The 17,952-nt window shown below is 36.2% G+C and overlaps 1 pseudogene; it reads right to left on the bottom strand.

Annotated features, from left to right (window-relative positions):
- Positions 1-8,423: 8,423 nt before the first annotated feature.
- Positions 8,424-15,321, bottom strand: LOC149578023 (cytosolic sulfotransferase 17-like; annotated as a pseudogene).
- Between the last annotated feature and the right edge of the window lie 2,631 nt (positions 15,322-17,952).

Genomic DNA, 17,952 nt, shown 5'->3' with positions numbered 1-17,952 from the left:
AAGATAGGTTAATTGAGAAAGTAGAAAAGAAATTTGATAACAAAGTACTTGAGCACATTGCTCAGCAAATAGCTATTCAGCAGGTAGAGCTTTCTTCAATTCTGTCAAATCTTGAAACTTCCTACACAAATGTAGCATCCGTTTTTGCAAGATTATGTGATATTACTAAGCATACTAAGGAAATAAAGAACAAATTGATGAAAATTGATGAAAATATGATGGCTAGTGCAAAGCAGTTGCAACTTGGCCCCAGTTCAAGCTCTACACATCATATGAAGATTAGATTCTTATCAAATATGTAGGTAGAATTATTGAAAGAGGAAGCAAGGATTTGGTCTACACTCATAGACATTAAAAATATGATCCTTCCCATCATGGATACAATGCAGAAGCACATTACCTATTCTAAAATATTGATCCATGACAATAATTTCTCAATTGCAGATCACATGATTGAGCTCTCTGTAGAAGTGCAAGTTGCCCTTCAAACTTGCAAATTTTTGCAAGATAACTAGGATAAGACCTTAATTCTCATTCTTAAGGTATATTCTAAATTTCTCTCACATTTTGGTGTCTCCATATGAGTAGATTGTGTATAAATCTTTGCCATTATTGTCAAAAAGGGGGAGAGACATTTATATATTAAAGGGGGAGAGATATTTGTAACTATCATGAGAAAAAGATACTATACCAGGATATACACTTAGTATGTCAATATGTCTAATATGATATGTACATTGTATGGGGGAGAATTATGCAAAGAAAATGTATATATAACAGAGTTACAAAGACAAATTTTGAAAAATCTCAAAAAAATTAGCATGCCATACCAAGCTAGGTATCACACTATGTTGTACATAAGTTTTGGCTAATAAATTTTTTTTCATTAATGCCAAAGGGGGAGATTCTTGACATACAGTCAAGTTTTTTATTAGTGACAACACTTATTCAGACCAAGCAGTTAAGCATTTGCCATGTACTTCAGTTCATACCATGCAGTTCATTGTTTGCTGAGCTTTATAGTTTCCATTGAGTTAATAGCTTAAGTTAAATGAAGCTAGTGTTAACTAATTTGAATAAAAATAATGTCTACCGAGCATAGTTGTGGTAAATTGAGAATGCAGTTTATACCTAGTGACATTGTATCTAACAATTCACTAGTGTATACTGAGTTTGAAACTATGTTGAAGTGATTAGTATGGATTGAGCCTATACTTTTATTGAGTGCATGACAATACTGAGTAATGATAGTGGACGTTGTGTATGAAAAATTCACCAAGTCCATTTTCAGAACCTGAGTATCTACATTTTGGCTGACTTTGTAATGATAGTGTTAACTTGTGTAATGGCTGACTTTGTAATAATGTAAATTATATTGATATATATGTAATGTATTGTATCATATCCAAGGGTGTAATGTAATGATATGAGATATTGCAAATGAAATATAAGCATAGGAATGTAAATCAATAGCAAAGAAAAGTGTATTGCAAGGCCATATCAGGATCATTAGAGTTATATTTGTCACATTGAGGTGATCAATACTTCAAGGATCTCAATCAGAAATTTAGTTGTAAGTCACAAATCTATTGTTTTATCCTAACAGCTGAGTTAGCTTCAAATCCTTTAACAAGGTAGACTTAACACTCTTTTCTTTAAATCTCTTTACTTAGTGCATACTTCATTGTATGTTTGTAAAACCTCTAACAAGGTCGACCTAGCAGTCCTAATTGCTCCTAATAGGGAAGATCATCAGAAGTGGTCATTGTAAGCCTTAATAGGCCAACTTTATGCCACACCATTGAAGTTTTGTGGGTATCATCCCCACCTTAGTTTTACTTTCTATTTGGAAGGTTTCTGGGTCACCAAATATTGTGTTCATGGTGTCTTATGTTTCTCTATTTCTTATGCATGTAGTAGATCAAATTTTTTTATCCAATTAAGTTTTGAATTTTTACAAAATTTTGAGGTTACTAATTCACTTCTCCCCTCTTAGTAACCTAGCTAGTCTTATAGATTTCCAATAGTTACTGTATCACAACATAGACCTCAAGGCCTATAGAACCAACACACCATCTAAACTTCTTAGTGTTCACTAGCTTTGTCAATGTATCTGCAACATTCTCCAAAGTTGCAACCTTTTCTAACTTCACCTTTCCATCTTCAACCATATCAGAAACAAAATGCTACTATACGTCAATATGCTTTCATCTAACATGGAAAGTAACATTGTTTTCTAAAAAGATAACACTTTGGCTATCAAAATAGATAGTAATATGTCCTGCATCAAAACCAATATTAGAACATAATCTCTTAAGCCAAATGGCCTCTTTAGAAGCATGAGTAGCTACCATGTACTCTTCTTCTGTAGTGGAAAAAGTAGCTACAACCTGTTGCTTACTCATCCAACTAATTGCACCACCAAACATCATAAAAACATATCCACTAGTGAATCTTCTACTATCAATGTCACCTACCCAATCTAAATCTACATATCCATGAATGCAAATAGAACGAAGAGATACAAAAGAGTTACCTTTAAAGCATAAGCAATACTCAGATGTGCCTCTTAAATATCTAAACACTATCTTAACTACATCCCAATGCACCCTTCTAGGATTAGCCATCTAACGACTAAGAAGTCCCATTGCTTGGGCAATGTATGGTCTTGTATAGACCGTAGCATACATCAAACTACCAACAAAACTCGCATAAGGTACTTGAGACATGTCTTCCATCTCTGTAGGATATTTTTGACAATCCTCCTTAGATAGCCTTGTTCCCTGTAACATTGGAACAACTAACTGCTTGCAAGTTGTCATGCTGAATTTCTCCAACATAGAGTTAACCTACTTCCTCTGGCTCATCCAAAGCTTTCTACTAGCTCTATCTCTAATGATCTCAATCAAAAGAATATATATAGCTACACCTAGATCTTTCATCTCAAACTATGCTTCTAACTAAGACTTCAAATATAAAATTATTCTTTTACCATTCCCAATTAATAACATATCATCCATATATAGGACTATGATAAAAATGCGACCATTCTTAGATTTATAATACACACAATGGTTAGATTTAAATCTCAAAATTTTCAAGGACAACACATAGGTGTCAAACTTTTGATACCACATTCTAGGAGACTATTTCAAACCATATAGAGATTTCTTCAACTTACAAACAAGATTTTCTTTACCCTTTTCAACAAAATGCTCTAGTTGTGACATATTTCATCCTTCAAATCACCATGAAGAAATATTATCTTCACATCCATTTGCTCAACTTCAAATTCATAAGTTGTTGCAAGAGATAACAATAATCAAATGGATGTCAACTTTGCTACAGGAGAGAATATTTTACCATAATCAATTCCCTACACTTGTGAATAGCCCTTTGCAACTAACCTACCTTATACTTCTCAACACTACCATCTAAACCTAAATTCTTCTTGAACACCCATTTTCATCCAACAGGTTTTTGTCCTTTAAGAAAAGGTACCAAATCCCATGTAGCACTCTTTTTCAATGTTTTTGTCTCTTCATTCATGGCCTCTATCTAGTAATTACATAATTGATACCCATAGCCTCTCTAATAGTCTTAGGCTCATCAGTGTTAGAAATCAAAGAAAATATACAAATAGAATCAAATAAAGAATATCCAAACCTCTCAGGTAAATAACCAAATCTATTAGATTCTTGTCTATCATGAATAGACCTCCTCAAAGTTTGAGGTTCGGGTTCTTGCTATTCTTTGGAACTTTCAAAGCTACTTAAGTTTTCATTCTTAGGTCTATCAGGAGCTCACAATTCTTCTCACTTAGAGGTAGTAGGAAAATGAACTAATTCATTTTTCTACTTCTCTTCCTTCTCTACTTGCAAATGAACCATGAAAGGTTTTAGCTCATGAAATGTAACACTTCTACTATAGAGCACCGTCTCTGCAACTAGATCCAAAAGCTTGTAACCTTTCACACTAATACTATAGCCAATGAAGATACACTCAACTACCTTGTTCGCCAACTTTGACCCTTTTACACTTGGCACATGAGCATATGCCCCACAACCAAAGACTCTAAGATGTCTCAAAGAGGGTTTCTTATTAGACCATGCTTCCATTGGCATCTTCTCAACAAGGGCTGAAGTAGGAGACCTCTTAATTAAATAACATGTAGTGGCTACTACTTTAGCCAAAAAAATTTGTTCAAGACTAGCACCACTCAACATACTGCTAGCCCTCTCCATCAATGTTCCATTCATCCTCTCTATAATTACATTTTTTGGTGGAGTGTATGGAGTTTTCTTATGTCTCTCAATTCCATGATACTTACACAATCGGTCAAATTCCACTAAACAAAACTCACCACCATTATCTGTCCTCAAACACTGCATTTTTCTACCAATCTAATTTTGAACCAAGGATTTAAATTCCTTGAACTAACTAAAAAATTTAGATTTACTTCTCAGGAAATAAATAAATTTCCTTCTACTATAATCATCTATGAATGAGACAAAATACAAAGATCTAGATATCAAAGGAACATTAACTAGACCAAACACATCTAAATTAATATAATCCAAAACCCCAACAGACTTTTGAGAACTAGAATAAAAGGAAGCATGATGTTGTTTACCATAAATATAATGTTTGCAGAAGTCAAACTCCATATTACAATCATCAAGGTATTCAACAAGGCTCTTATTTTTTAGGGCTTTAAAACCCTTCTCACCAATGTGACCAAGTCCTTGGTGCCATAACATTGTCTTCTTAGCAAGGAGCTTCATCTCCAAAGTATTAGCACCGTTAGGTACCCAAAAAGTATGACCATCAGATGTAGAAATAATGGTCTTCTTCTTTTCTCACTCTGCTAGTGATGATGAAGAATCCAAATCCCTTCTCTTAGACTTCCTAGAAGTGTTATTGCTCTAAATCGTACATGCATCTAGCCTATACAAGGTGCCCATCCTAACACTCTTAGAAAGCACCATATAAGCTCTTGTCATCTTGCATCCATCACTCAAGAACACAATTTGTACACTCACATCACCAAATTTTGCTGACTAGAAGTCAGTTTCTTTTTAAACTAAGGATATATAGTACACAATCAATCCCCTTCACTCTAACATTAGGGAATCTGATCTTGACTCTACCATGACCAACAATATTCAAGTGAGAGTTATCACCTAGATACAACTTTCCACCATCAAACTCTTCATAGTTTGAGAACCAAACATCTTTTGATGTATGCATTTTGAGGGCTGCAACTAAAGCATCTACATCACCTTGAGAAGATTTATCAGTAGCAGAATCAGAGAAATCATTTTTGCCTTTCTTTTTCTTCTCCTCTTTGCAGTCTCTCTGATGATGACTAGGTTTTCCATAGCTCCAATATTTTTCCTTGAATTTTTTACCAAGAGACTTGGATTTTTCCTTCTTGTCCTTTTTCTTTCCTTTCTCTGTTCTTCCACCATGAGCAAGAAGAGCATTCTAAGCCATCTCAGAAGACTTTTTTTGCATCTCTTTAGATAACTATGAACCAACCACATCCTGTAATTTGAAAGTGGTTGTTGTGCTTCCATTAGCCATAACAAGGTGATCCCATGAATCTAGCACAGAATATAACTTAAGCATGCATCTATCTTGATCATCAATCTTATTACCAATAGTTCAACTGAGCAATCAACATATTAAATGCATTCAAGCGATCGAAAATAGAACCTCCTTCATCCATTCTCAAAGAATACATCTTCTTTCTTAGAAATAACTTATTTCCCAAGGATTTTCCTTGATAAATATCACCAAGCTTTTTCTAAAGGCTAGTTGCAGTCTTCTCTTCATGACCATTCAAGAATATAGAATTAGCCAAATAGAGTCTTATCAAACCCTTGGCTTTTTGATCTGCCTTATCCCAATATTCTTGTAATGTAGTCTGAGGTTTCATTGAAGAACCTGCATCCCGTAGATCTCTATCTACAAGTATGTCGTCCACTTTAAGTTTCCACAACTCAAAATTACTGCTATTGAACTTATCCATCTCTACTCTACTAGATGTTCTTACCATATCTAACTTGCAATAAGATTATGAAAAAACCTTTGCAAGACTCCCACTGAAACTAGATCAACACAAAAAACCTGTCTATCCAACAACAATAACAAAGCTGGCTAGGCTCCGATACCAATTGAAAGGAAGCCTAACTGTGGCAACACTTCCAAGTGCTAAATCTAAAAAGAGAGATGATACTGAAATTTATCTCATAAAACCTTAAACTAATGCAAGCTAAATAAATACATACAAAGTTATTAAACTCATAAACACAAGATATACATGGGAAACCCTTCTCAGGAAAAAACCCACGACTCCAAAGCCAAACTCAACTATACTATCAGCAACAATAGTTAAAATACAATTAAGAGAGCCCCAACTCTCCAAGAGTATTCAGTTGTGATATCAAATTAGAACAATTCTAGCAGCATAACAACGCTCTTCAAACAATGCTCTTACTCTCATGATTCTCTACAACAATGTCTTGTATTTATAGAGTTTTTGTACAAAAGAAAATAATTTCTAAAGCCATTCAACACATCTATAATTTATTTTAGAAACTTCCTTATGCACAACCCTTGCATAAAAACAAAGCATTATAGAATAAATCACCAAAAAAACAAAAGATTTATGTTTTTCTACTCCAAATCTTTTCTTGCAGAAGAATCCAGTTTTATTTAACAACTTTCCATGAAAGAACAAATAAAACAATAAATTATTGTAAGGTTGAGTCACCTTATCCCAATAATTTACATTTTAAATTGATTTTCAAAAATAAATTTTGTTTGCTAGTCTATAAAATTTATTTCTATTTCTATTTGTTAATAATTATGGTTGCCAAAAGACATTACATATATTAATTCACGTTTTAAAGTTTTTATAAATCTGAAATGACATTTGCTATTATAATTTGATTTTTAACAATTTCTTGAAATATTCTTATTTAATACAAAACAAATGAACTGCAACAAACACACATCTAGTAGGTCTTTAGTTCAATGAGTTATTGTGATTTTCAAAAGCAAGTTGCATGGGGAAGATGAGTTTTCTTCAGTGAGACAAAATGTGCAAGTGGTAGACAAGTTTATTTCTTTGTTTACATTATTACTCATGACGGTGTGTATTTTAATCTAACTTATGGTAGTTAACTTGCAATAGTTAATATGCACAGATTGAAAATACATTGTATTCCAACATTAACATGTGGGTGATTTTGGACACTAAAGATGCACTGTGAGTTCCAATTATTTAATGCTTATACTACTAAAACAATAATTTTTTTAATATATATACTATTAAAACAATGTGATTTATATCCTCGATGTATTCTTTGTTTAGGGGGCTCAAAAAATTTAGACTCTATTTCCTAGCAAATAATGGCAGGCATGCCCATGTGGAATATTTAGTTTACCAGTGCAGACTTAAAAATGTCCTGCAAATTAAAAATGTCATCCAATTACTCATGGATACTACTTTTTTTAATGTTTATGTTAAACTATATATAGCTCCCTATTTGTTACACTAGTATGAAATGAGCAGACATCTTCCTTAAGTATGAAATCTGAAATCAAGCTAGTGTTGAACCCTCTCCTCGGCGTCTTCACATTTTCCACATGCAATTATTTTATTCTCTTATCAACAAATATGAAACCTTTTGTCTTTATTATTTAGTAAATCTTGATCTAGGTGTTGTACCAAAGAATGTGATGGTAGCTCTTAGTAAACACCTATTAATATTGCTTAAACTGATCAAATGAGACACATAAAAACCATTCCCCAACCAAATAGATGCTTGAACACCAATTGAATATACACAACCTATGTAGAATACATGGTCAGATTTAGTAAAATTCGCTCATACCATTTATTTAATTTGGGTGAAAACCATACTATTCCAAATGCTATGAAATCCAACTACATACGCCCATGAATTGCCCATTATAGCTAGTAGATTGAAAAAAATTCAGAATTTTCAATTAATACTGGGTTCTACAGTAATTACTATTCTAGATTAGTGGGGTAAGAGTGCAACAAAATTTCTAGAAGCAACATTTTGATCAGGGCAAAACATAAAAATAACCACAAATTAGTTGGGACTAGATTCTTCTAGTTTTGGTTAGACCCTATGTATTTTGCACAGTGAAATACCTGGTTCATATGGGGATGACTCTTTTTTTTTTAAACACCCAGAGAACAAAGACATGTGCCATAGGAACATGAAGAAGGAGAAGCCTTAGCCACCAACTGGTGATTTCAAGCATCCCTACCAATGGATGGCCTAGGACCTCGCTATATGGGAAAGTCTGAAATAACCCTAATCTCAAGACCTTCACCTCTATTCACACCTCTTCTCTTCCCTTGGATGATATGTTTCTTTAGGTTAGAGTTCATACTTGAGAAATAGGCCTAATTCTTGGAACCTATTCTCAACTGCAAGATCCATATGCCTGTTCATCTCTAGAGTGAAATGATTCTTCTAGTCACCCACTTTACCCTTTCGAAACATATCTCGATATAGATCTTGTAAATTATGTGTCCCATTTGTGTCAACAACTATGTTTGAAAGAGATTGAAAGTTGCATTGACTCTCTATGAAGCGAGCATCTTCCTTTGTCAAGGAAGACCTCCCAAGGAAATCACAAATCTTTCTCATATGGGACAAAGGATCTTCCATCATATCTTCATAAGTCAAAAACAAGATGTTGCTCTGATTTCTACTAGCATTCCAAAAGCCCAAGACATGATCCACAAATGGGCCGTAGAAAGAGACCCCTATAATGTTCCCATGTTTTAGCCTTCATGTTCTCCAAAGTCTAAGTGGAGGATAAGAAGAAATTAAATTAATTTCTTATAAACTCATTCAATTAAAAATTAAAGGTGACTTCATATTTAATTAATTTAATTATTTACAAGGGAGTAGCATCTAGAGTATGTATTGATTATTGGAAGGATGAAAGCCTCTCATGATTTAATTAGTTATTACCAAGGAGGAATTTATAGGGTACACATTAATTATTGGAAGGAGGAAGCTTCTAACTCTTGCAATTAATTAATGTTTTAGTTCCTTCCAGAAGGATGAAGAAAAGAATAAATAGGGTTGAAAGTCTCATTGTTGATCATCAAATGATTGCGAATTGCATTGATAAGAGCTTGGATGTGTTCAAACCACATACCTTTCTTGGCAATAGAGGATGTTCATCCTCTTTTGTAACATTCTAGACATCATTCCCTTGGGGATTGGCCTTTGGAATACATCTCTTTGTACTTGATTGCAGCATTTTTAGAATTAATATAATTTTAGCAATTGATTCAGCTTTTGGGCATTCCTTGGTGTCCATTATAGTGGTATCAGAGCAATAAGTCTTGTCATCCTGTGGAGATCTTCAACATCTATGTTTGAGCATGTGACAAGGGCTTTATAATTTTTGCAATACTAGAGCAAGAAAAAGTAGGAGTTCTGACTCACATAACAAACGAGATAGTTCATCCATGTAGAGAGACACACAATCCAGTGATACAGACATAGAGGAGACATTCTTTGAACAAGAGAACAATATGGATGATCGAGATGATAGGAGTACCAGTCCAGATCAAGAAAATGCAATGCTTAGGTTACTGATTTCATTAGAGGAGCATAATAGGCGAATGGATATGATGATGCAGCTAATAGCTAGATAAATGGGCATCAATATTAATTTGGGTGATGCCAACAATGGAAAAAGCAATAATAGGGGCAATGATAATGGAGGCCGAGACAACATTAATGCTAATAATAACAATGGGAATGAGGCTGATAACTTTAGACATGTTGCACGGCCAGCTCGAACAACTAGCTCAACACCCCTTCTACCCACCTTCTCACCTAGAGAACTAGTTTAACTAGTTAATGAACCAAGATTATAGAGTTATAGGATCAGTTTAGGAGAGATTGGGAGGCTAGTGGGCTATAGTTTCAAGTAGACATCTCTCTCAAAGATTAGTTGGACTTGAGGATGAGACACATGCTCAGATTAGGAGGAAGAAGTCAAAACTTTGAGCTGAGAAAGAAAGTGGGGAAACTTTCTTTACCATATTATGATGCTTTTGAGAAGATGACTACACGAGCTTGGGTGTAGAAGATGGATACTTACTTGTAGCTGAATCATATGCCTAAAGAGGAGGCTATCAAATATGTAGCTATTCACTTGGATGGACAAGCACATGAGTGGTGGCACCATGGCATGGTAACCTTGGGACATAACCATATCACATCTTATGAGGGGTTTACTAAGAAGCTCATAAAGAGATTTGATACTAGGGATCCTGAATTACAATTTAAGGAGTTGGCATGACTCAAGTAGTGGGGATCAGTTGAAACATATATCAGTGAGTTTCAGAGGTTAGCTGTGTTGGTCACATATATTTTAGAGAGGAGGTTAGTAGTGTTGTTTATGGATGGACTCTCAGAACCCTTGCGAGGTTGGGTCAAGGGACATGACCCAGGTACGTTGTAGGAGGCCATTAAAAAGGCTCGTGACTTAGCACCTTCTTCATTTAGGAGGAGATTTCAGCACAAGGATTCTTATATGTAAAGAGACAAGGAGAAGGACAAAAAACCTTTTCACAAGGATGCTCAACCCAAAAGAGATAAGTTGGATAATGACACTTTGAATGATTTAAGAAAGAAGAAGTTATGTTTTCATTGTAGAGAGCCTTGGGATTTATCTCATAAGTGTCCCCTCAAGGCTAAGGCAAATCAAATGGAATATTTCTTAGCAAAAGAGTCACAGTCAAAAATGGAGGATCAACACTTCGATTCAGATGAGGATAGCAGTAATGAGGGAAGTAGCATTCTTGAGGATGAGAAGTCATTAGCACGATTAAGAAGGGCTCAGAAGGCAATCACATTTAGGGTTAAAGGTACTATCCAAGGGTAGAAAGTGATCTCACTCATTGACACTAGGGCTACACATAATTTTATAGATGCACAATTTATAGCCAAGAGAGGTCTACAGACTGAGGAGCATGCTGGATTTAGGGTTATGGTAGCTAACGGTGACAAACTATTATGCACTCAGAAGATATCTAATCTTCACATCAAGTTTGGAGATGGCTATGAGTTGAAAGATGAGTTCTATGTGGTAGAAATGGGAGACTATGATGCCATCCTTGGCATGGTATGATGGCCTCCCTGGTAGAGTTTACATTTGACCTAGAAAAATTGGAGATGAAGTTTCAGCATAAGGGAAGAACTGTGGTACTTAGGAAACTTTTAGATGGAAGTTGCAGAGTAGTTTCCTTGAGAAAATTGCAAAGACTTTTTCGGCATGATAACATAGAGTGGATAGCAGAATGTTTCGCTATGACAACTTCACAAGAGCCATAGGTGAAGAGTCATCCACTAGAGATTCAAGAGATACTTGACAGGCACACTAAGGTATTTGGCAAGATTCTGTATGGGGTTCCTCCTAATAGAGGAATAGAGCATGTTATTGAGCTTGAGGAGGGAGCTAAACTAGTCATGATTACTCCCTATCATCATCCTAAGAAACATAAGGATGAGATAGACAAGGAAATTAAGGAGTTTTTGGAAATAGTGCATATCAAGCCTAGTAAGAGTCCCTTTGCTTCAGTAGTAGTGTTGGTAAAGAAGAAGGATGCGACAATGTGATTGTGCATTGATTATAGGGTGTTAAACAAGAAGACCATTAAGAACAGATATCCCATCCCATGAATAGTGAGTTGATTAATGAGTTACATGATGCATTTTTTTTACAAAGATTGATCTACGATCAGGATATCATCAAATCAGGATGAGGGAGGACATTGAGAAGATAGCTTATCGGTGTCACTATGGTCACTTCAAGTTTTTGGTTATGCCATTTGGGCTAACCAATGCCCATGTTACATTCCAGAGTTGCATGAATACGATATATAGGGGGCAGCTTAGGAGATTTGTTTTGATTTTCTTTGATGACATTTTAGTCTTTAGTAAGACTTGGGAGGAGCATTTACAAAATCTTGAGATGGTGTTGTCTACTTTGGAAAAAGAATCATTGTATGCCAAGGAATCTAAGTGCGAGTTTGGGATGACTGAGCTACTATATCTAGGACATATTATCAGTGCAGAGGGAGTTCAGGTAGATCTTGAAAAGATTAGGGCTATTGTTGATTGGCCTACTCCTACGAATCTTACATAGCTTAAGGGATTCCTTGGTCTTTGTGCATTTTATAAGAGATTTGTTAAAAGATTTTCATAGCTTGCTGAACCCCTGACAAACCTTACCAAGAAAGGGGCTTTCACATGGACAGAGGTAGCTCAGAGAAGCTTTGATCATTTCAAGAAGGTGATGTCATCATGTCCAGTACTAGCTCTACCAGATTTCACAAAGCCATTTGAGCTTCATTGTGATGCATCAAGAAAAGGAATTGGGGCGGTCTTAATGCAGGAGAAGCATCCCATTATTTTTGAGAGTAGAAAGCTCCGTGGAGTGGAGAGGAGCTATTCCATCTATGATTGGGAGATGTTGGCTATAATGCATGCATTGGTTAAGTTTAGGTCCTACCTAGTTGGGGGAAAGTTTGTTATCAAAACCAATCACAACAGCATCAAGTACTTCACGAACCAACATGATTTGAATGATAGACAATAGAAGTGGATCAAGAAGTTGTAGGCTTATGACTTTGACATTGAGTTTATCAAAGGTAAGAAGAATGTAGTTGCAAATGCCTTATCTAGGAGGCCTCATATTTTCTCTTTAGCTAAGGTTATAGGATTTTGGAGAAATAAGATCACAGAAGAATATACGAAGGACACTTGGGCTTCTAGAGTAATTGCAGGCACCATACATGATGATCGCTATGTGGTGATGGATGGATTGATAAAGTTTTAGGACAGGATATATTTGATTCATTCATCTCAGTTTAAGGAAGTAATACTGAAGGTATTTCATGATGCACCTACAGCTAGACATCTAGGGATCTTTAAGACCTACAGGCAGATTTGTGAGCGGCTCACATGGAAAGGGCTCAAAGATGATGTTTAAAAGTATGTCAGAGAGTGTGCAATTTGCCAGCAAAATAAGGGAGAGCACACATATCCTGTAGGGTTGTTACAACCTTTGCCCATTCTGAATAAGAAATGGGAAAGTATTTCCATGGACTTCATCACTGGGTTACCATGAGTACAAGGGAAAGATTGCATCTATGTGATAGTTGACCAATTGACAAAGTTTCCTCACTTCTTTGCTATTCCATCCACTTATATAGCAGCATAGGTGGCAGATCTTTTCTTCAGAGAGATATTCAGATTACATGGGCTACCTACTTTCATTGTTAGTGATAGTGATAGTAAATTTATGAGCACTTTTTCGCAAGAGCTATTTAGGTTGTGTGGTACTGAACTTACACGTAGCACTAGTTATCATCCACAGACATATGGGTAGGTAGACATTGTGAATATTGGTTGAAGGATATCTGAGGAACTATTTGACTACATAGCAGAGGGCTTGGGTCAAATGGCTACATATGGGAGAGTACTGTTATAACACCACTTATCATATGTCTATTAAGATGACTCCATTCATGGCACTGTATAGTTATGAAGCACCTAGTTTCGTGGATTTGGTTTTGGGAGATAGTAGAGTGCCCAAAGCAAAAAACTTCTTGCAGGATAGTCAAGATATTTTGAGGGTGCTCAAGGAGAATATAGAGCAAGCCCAAAATTAGCAAAAATTGTATGCTGACCAGCACCTGATAGAGCTTAGTTTTGAAGTTGGGGATATGGTTTACCTGAGGCTACAACCATATAGATAGTCATCACTCAAGAAAAGTGGAGCAGAGAAGTTGAAGCCTAGGTTTAATGGCCCCTACAAAGTGATCTGCAAAGTGGGTGAGGTTGCTTATGAGATAGAGCTTCCACAGAATAGTCAAGTGCATAATGTGTTTCATGTGTCAAAAGTTAAGAAAGCCATCCGACAAAGAGTTGTGCCTTCAGCAGAATTACCACCATTAGATGAGGAGGGAAAGCTTGTATTAATTCCTGAGGCTATTCTGGATACTAGGGAAAGGACTTTGCGAAGCAGGTTGATTAAAGAATATTTAGTCAAATGAAAATATCTGCCTAAGGAAGATGCTACTTGGGAGAGTGAGCAGGTGCTACAACAAATAGGACTAAGATTGCTTGAGGACAAGCAATTTCAAGGAGGGCAAACCTGTAATGTTTCTATGTTTTATCCTTCATGTTCTCCAAATTCTAAGTGGAGGATAAGAAGAAATTAAATTAATTTCTTATAAAGTCATTCAATTAAAAATTAAAGGTGACTTTGTATTTGATTAATTTAATTATTTACAAGGGAGTAGCTTCTAGGGTATGTATTAATTATTGAAAGGATGGAAGCCTCTCGTAATTTAATTAATTATTGCTAGGGAGGAATTTTTAGGGTACGCATTAATTATTGGAAGGAGGAAGCTTTTAGCTCTTGCAATTAATTAATGTTTTAGTTCTTTCCAGAAGGATGAAGAAAAGAATAAATAGGGCTGAAAGTCTCATTGCTGATCATCGGATGATTGTGAATTGCATTGATAAGAGTTTGGATGTGTGAACCACATACCTTTCTTGGCAATAGAGGACGTTCATCCTCTTTTGTAACATTTTAGACATCATTCCCTTAGGGATTGGCCTTTGGAATACATCTCTTTGTACTTGATTGCAGCATTTTTAGAATTAATATAATTTCAGCAGTTGATTCAGCTTTTGGACATTCCTGGGTGTCCATTACAACCCCATTACAGAATGAATCGAAGAATACATCCTTGGAAACGGGAAATGTCTTTTGAGCATTGAGGATGTTTTGAAATGCAGGCAGGAACTTCCAGTGGGAAACAAAAGTGTCCTTGGGATTTGGAGCAATATAAATTATTCGGCAGCCCAAAGACTTGATTTGAGGAGGAAGAGCAGAGTGAGGAAGATGGGTGCCGAGAATTCGTGGGGACGGCTTTTGTGCAATTACAGCAGGGGCAGTAGGCTTTGCTCGTGAATTGTAGCTCCTTTCTATGATGGGAATCAGCTCATGTGCATTCTTTCCCTTCAATACGCTGCCCTTGCTCTTGCTCATAATGCAGGCAATGATGGATTTCAACCAGGTGATCCCCGTCTTCATTCCCGAGCACACAAACACGTCATCCTCCCGTGCTTTGAAATGCGAGTACATTTTCGTCAATCCCTCCACAAGTATGTTGTCGTAGAAGAAACCATCATGTTCAACAAGTTCAATTCCATACGGGCTTTCTGCAATTCCACCGGATGAAGAGAAGGCTAAGCCCGATGCAGACATATTGAAAGAGAAAGTGGGCACTGCGGATCCTATCAAGAGAGCTAATGATAACAAAGCGGAGTTAAACGTCATATTTTAAAGATCAAAATTCCATTTTTAAATTGCACATTGGGTATAAGTGGACAACATTTTTTATTTAATTAAACATATCTTGTGGGATGGTTGACGATCAACTTTAAATTCGCACTTGTAAATATGGCACATGGGCATGCCTAGAAATTATGAGTTCCTGGCAGGTAGGAAGATTTTGCCGTTTCACTAATATTATTTCTCTGTTCCCTCACATGTCAATGTTGTTGTAAGGAAACAAACTGTGCACTTTCCATGACACAAAATTACGTGCGTGTATCTTGGAAAAAATGTCTGGCCCAACATTCTAGCATCCGTATTTACACATTTATATGACCGAACAGATTCCACCTTCCACATACAATTGACTTTCAACGACGCCATTAAAATCGCATTGTTAACATTTGGGCATTATTATTTATTTCATGACATGCTTATTCTGTGATCTGGGTTGTGGAGAGGCAGTACCATTTTTCATAAAGTGTCTGACGTACAGTGACATCAGATTTGGGTATGAATAGATATTAGAGAAAATAAATCTGAACTATTCAATTGAGGAAAAATAATTGAACAGAACAGCCAGCCAACTTGATTATCAAAATTCATTGGTGGAGAAATCAGTTAGTCAAAAGTTTGCAGCTAGATTAGATTTTCACCTCTTTAGAAAGTGGGTGCTGTGTACAGGTCCCATAAGTTGCCTTTTCATTCATTCCAATTGAGACATTCCCACTTTCCTTCCCTCCACAGTCGACATAAATCACGGATCACCGTATGTAGAAAATGTGCATAAAAAATATGCGTAGAGGAGGGAGAAATGGTGAAAGGATTAAACAGAGAATGAAAATGTTGCAATAAGAAGAAATACACAACACCGGATTTATCCTGGTTCACCACAATAGTGGTTACGTCCAGACTGCAGAGTATTGAATTAAATAAGAAAAAGTTAAGTTACAAATGAGCAGGGGCAGCATATAAAAGGGCTCCAATAATATTACAAATGAAGAGTCTTTGGAAACCAAGAGACTCGATTATTGGAGGGAAAAGAAGACTTGACTGTTGGCCTTCACAATATCAACAAACTCCCACCTGAAGGACAACCAATGCTGCAACTGATCACCCAATACCCTGCTCAAAGAATAATCTATCTTTTCTTCACAACCCCAAGAGAAGTTCTAGCACATTCGAACTTCTCTTTGGCAACAACCTTCGTGAATATATCAGCCGGATTTATCTTGGTGTCAATCTTGACAACATTCAGCTTGCCCTCTTCGACTGCATGACGAACAAAGTGAGTATGTGCATCAACATGCTTGAAGCGATGTTGTGATGACTGATTATGTGCCATGAAGATCGTACTATGGCTGTCACAAAACAGATTATATTCATTTTGATGAACTTTCAATTCACCAAGTAACCGCTGAAGCCAAATCATTTTCCTTGCACCTTCGGAAAGAGCTAAGTATTCAGCTTCAGCTGAAGAAAGAGCAATGCAATGTTGCAACCGTGAAGCCCAACTGATCGCAGCTCCAACAAATGTGAAGGTGTAACCAGTGGTAGACCTTCGTTTGTCCAAGTCTCTGGCAAGATCAGAATCAGTGTAACCTTGTAGTTGAACTTTGTTTCCACCAAAACATAAAACATAATCTAAAGTACCTTTTAGATACCTTAGTATCCATTTGACGGCTTCCCAATGAGCTTTGTCGGGATTGCTCATGAACCTGCTCACAACTCCCACCGCATGAGCAATGTCGGGGCGAGTAGAAACCATAGCATACATAATACTACCAATGGCTGATTTGTATGGAATTTTCTCCAGAAATTCTTTTTCTTCCTGTGTTTGAGGACATAATTGAGAACTTAATCGAAAATGACCGGCAAGAGGAATAGGAGTTACTTTTGATTCAGCCATGCCAAATCTTTCAACAACTTTGTCAATGTATTGTTTTTGAGACAAAGTGATTTCCCTCTTTTTCCTATCCCTTGTGATTGTCATGCCAAGAATCCTTTTAGCCACCCCTAAGTCTTTCATTGCAAACTTGCTTGCCAATTTTTGTTTCAACTCATTAACTATTCTTTTGTTTGAGCCAGCTACTAACATATCATCGACATAAAGAAGAAGGATGACAAACTCTCCACTTGGAAGTTTCTTGAAGTAGACACATGGGTCTGATTCATATCTTGTGAAATTATGCTCAGCCATGAAGTGATCAAATTTTACATACCACTGCCTTGGGGCTTGTTTCAGGCCATACAAGCTCCGATTTAATTTGCAATAAAGGTGTTCATGTCCCTTCTTTACAAACCCTTGTGGCTGCTCCATGTACAGTTCTTCTTCTACATCACCATGTAGGAAAGCTGTTTTCACATCAAGTTGTTCTAATTCAAGATCCCATGTAGCTGCTAATCCTAGAACAATTCGAATAGTTGTCATTTTGACAACTGGTGAAAAGATTTCATTGAAATCTATCCCTTGTTTTTGATCAAATCCCTTTACCACCAATCTGGCTTTGAAGCGTTTATTGCCTT

The sequence above is a fragment of the Cupressus sempervirens genome, chromosome 1, assembly GCF_028749045.1.
Source record: "Cupressus sempervirens isolate cs-2001-9-10 chromosome 1, ASM2874904v1, whole genome shotgun sequence".
NCBI lineage: Eukaryota > Viridiplantae > Streptophyta > Pinopsida > Cupressales > Cupressaceae > Cupressus > Cupressus sempervirens.
The sequence above is the reverse complement of the archived record's forward strand: the minus strand, read 5'-3'. Positions and strand labels throughout refer to the sequence as shown.